The sequence below is a fragment of the Lathyrus oleraceus genome, chromosome 1 (genome assembly GCF_024323335.1).
Source record: "Lathyrus oleraceus cultivar Zhongwan6 chromosome 1, CAAS_Psat_ZW6_1.0, whole genome shotgun sequence".
NCBI lineage: Eukaryota > Viridiplantae > Streptophyta > Magnoliopsida > Fabales > Fabaceae > Lathyrus > Lathyrus oleraceus.
Window position 1 is genome coordinate 114,289,318 of NC_066579.1, and position 3,469 is coordinate 114,292,786.

Below are 3,469 nucleotides of genomic sequence, written 5' to 3' on the forward strand. Positions count from 1 at the left end.
TTCCGGACTTATCATCGATTCTTATAATTTCAATTCCCTAGCGGATTCAATCTCATTCGATTACAATATCCACTGGCAAGCGCAAATTGGTATTGTATGATGTATGTTCCTAATTTCCGAATTAAGCAAACGGATTTAAGCAGACACGAATTAAGCAAACATGACTTAATCAAACACGATTGCGAAAAAGCTATGCTAACGTGGTTATAGTTAAGGATCATACAAACAATCAAAGTTAATCAACTCTATCCTATAAGAAATAATCAAATGAAACAAACGAAAGTAATCGAATTAAGCAAACGAGTTATAGGAAGAATTGAAAAGAAATTGAAATTAAACTGAAATTAATAAAAACCTCAAAATGAAATTCGAATGCAGCAGATCAACTATTTGGGAATTAGCTCTCCATGGTATTCATATGCCCTATTCTTTATTTCATGAATTCTGAATCCCCCTCATCCTAGAACTACTAAGTTGTTTAAATAGAGGAAGGGAATTTGGGCCTAATAGCAACCGATCCGAAAAAATACAAAATCAACCAAAAAAACTAAGTATTTTCTTAAGTCTGGAAATAAAATGAATTATTCGACTCTTCTTCACTCCGAATCAGCTTCTAACTTCAACATGAAACTTTTAGCTTATCCTCTCAACTTTCCAACGCATATTAGAACGCATCAATCCGATCCTAGTAGCTCAAGTTATGATCTACATAGTAATAAGGTATCAAATAACTATTTATGCTGAAAATAAAATACGAAAATAAAATAAAATCCAAAATAAACTTAAATATAAAAATACACTAAAATCATAAAAATAATAGAATAAACTATAGAATTTTCTAAGTAGAATAATAGAAAAATATGTATCAAAATGCACTGATCAATAAATCAATAAAGGAAATAGTTGATATGAAGCTGCCAAAATAATCTTGTTTGAGGGACAACATTACCATAATATATCCAAATCATGCAATGTTAAAATAAGTGTTATTAGGTTAGATAGAATAGATATGGATTTAATCTATAGAACGACCAAATTCAACTAAACCATATTTCACAATGAACTAAACAAATAAAAGGTATCTACTATTCAACTCAAAACATATCAATATATGAGAACACACCTTTGTGTATAGCACTTTGAAATATTGAATCAGAGTTGTAGAGGGATATGGTTCATCTAGCAAGAACATGAAATCATAAGGATAATTTTCATACAATTGTACAATGATTCAAGTGATTGTTCTAATGTTTGATGACAAGAAACTCGACAATTCACATTGATCTAGGTTGTGATAGTTTTAGGAAAGTTAAAAACATGATAGTTATGAAAGGTCCAATTTAAAAACCTTGGAGAAAAATAGACACTTAAGTGTACCAAACATTAAAACTTTGACAGATAAATGCTATCAGTTAAGCAAACCCCCTTGCATTCTTGAACTTTCCCGTGCCCCCTAATACCGATAATTGCGACCTATTTTATACAAACCATAAAAGTTCAAGCTATCTCCATATTCCCTCCTCAAACAAAGCTGTGAATAGCATCATCAGTCTGCTCCGATCTACTGAACTTGCCACATACACATCTTGTGCTTTTCCAACTATCTGGGAACCTAATTCAGGTTGAGATGTAAGTATATCATCAATAACAATGATTGTACCAAATCCTAATCCCAGTCCATCAGGTCCTAACTGCATTTGAACATTGTTTTGGTTGTTGTTGTTTGGTGCAAACGAAGTACCAGCCAAACCAGCTCCTAACTGGATACCGGTAACGCCATTGACGGTGGGAATAACATCATTGTAATTAGGGATGAGAGTCCCACCTACCGATTGGAGTTGCAAATGGCACTTGACTACTGTATAAACAAATCCTTGTTTTTACCATCTGATAAACAAATAACACCCACAAAATCACTGCAATATATAAATATTACATACCATAAGATTCAAATACTAAAATACTTATACACTACTGAATCACCAATTCAGTCCATCAAATAATAGAATTCTATATTGTATTGATTCAAAGTCTTGGCCATTTTGTAATGATTGTTGTTTGCCATTTAGAAATCCCATGAGTAAGTGATTTTTCCATGATTGTGGCTACTGTTGATCTTGATTTTCAGAAGCATGTCTTTAGTTTATATGTATGTGTTTGAACGTGTATGAACTGCTATAGTCTCAGCTATTTTTACTTGGAGTTTTTCTCATTCTTATATTATCTTCAACTTAATGATTTACTATGCTTAGACTTTCTCATTCCAGTATTGATAATTATCACAAGCCGTGAATCAATTTCGTTCTAGCGTTAATAAAAAATTAGCACTGCGTTAAAGCATTAAGTACTCATAGAACTATAAAATGAACCTGTAATGAGCTATTAATTTACATTAGAAGAAGTACAAACCCACCATTTTCAAATCCATAATACACTAACAATATTCTGCATACATACAATACAACCTATCCAACAATTATTCTTCTCATTTACAGTGGCCATATCCTGATTGTTGGTATTCAAAATCAACATATGAAAACTATCTTAACATGAAGAGATTTTATACATATATTTTACGAAATTAAACTCAAACTGAACCTGAAACTTCCAGAACAAAAGATAAAAACTCGCTCTGACCTGATTCTGCTAATGATGGAACCTAGCCAATCTTCCAGAATTTGAACCACTCTCTGCAAAAAACACAACCGAATCAATGATAAAGACGCAAGCAGGGACGAACATCTCAAACAGAAAAAAGAAAAAAGGTAGAAACAAAGAGAATAAGAAGATCGCAGGAAGTCGTTACCTGAGCCACCACGTCGGAGCAAGCTGTTAAGAAGAAATTGGGGGAAGAAGAAATTGGGAGAAGAAGATTAGGGTTCTTGGTTGGATTGGAGAGAGAACACGTTGGATTGGAGGGGGAAGAAGAAATTGGGGGAAGAAGAAATTGGGGGAAGAAAATTAGGGTTCTTGGTTGGATTGGAGAGAGAACACGTTGGATTGGAGGGAGAATGTGAAAAAATCATTTTTTGTATTTTCAAAAAAATATAATTTTTTTTTCGAAAAAAAAATATTTTTTTTCAAAAAAAAATTATTTTTTTTTTCAAAAAAAAAATGATTTTTTTTTCAATTTTTTTTTAATATTTGAAAAAATTTATTTTTTTAAAATTAAATAAAAAAATCCATTGGATCATTAAAATGTGTTGGATGGATTGGATCAATCCATGTTTATAAATGGATGGATTGGATCAATCCATTAACTTAATTTTTATTTAGTGGATGGATTGGATGGATTTTTTGATGGATGGATTGGATGGATTTTGTGTTAATGGATCCAATTGCCACCCCTAGTATTGAACATGCCTACTGCTATTCGCAACATGAATCTGATCTGTTATACAGCTGATTCAAACTGCTGTAAATCTTATATATGCATCTGATTCAAACTGTTGTAGATATCAGTTTTTCA

At 32.0% G+C, this 3,469-nt stretch overlaps 2 long non-coding RNA genes across 2 annotated transcripts; both read right to left on the bottom strand.

Moving 5' to 3' along the window:
• Window positions 1–316: 316 nt before the first annotated feature.
• On the bottom strand, window positions 317–1,501 carry LOC127120639 (uncharacterized). The gene is made up of 2 exons (XR_007803233.1): window positions 1,124–1,501; window positions 317–705 (listed from the first exon to the last, which is right to left on the bottom strand). It is a non-coding gene; the product is annotated as an uncharacterized LOC127120639 (long non-coding RNA).
• Window positions 1,502–1,693: 192 nt separating this feature from the next.
• Window positions 1,694–3,000, bottom strand: LOC127120632 (uncharacterized). The gene is made up of 3 exons (XR_007803231.1): window positions 2,807–3,000; window positions 2,638–2,690; window positions 1,694–1,887 (listed from the first exon to the last, which is right to left on the bottom strand). It is a non-coding gene; the product is annotated as an uncharacterized LOC127120632 (long non-coding RNA).
• Between the last annotated feature and the right edge of the window lie 469 nt (window positions 3,001–3,469).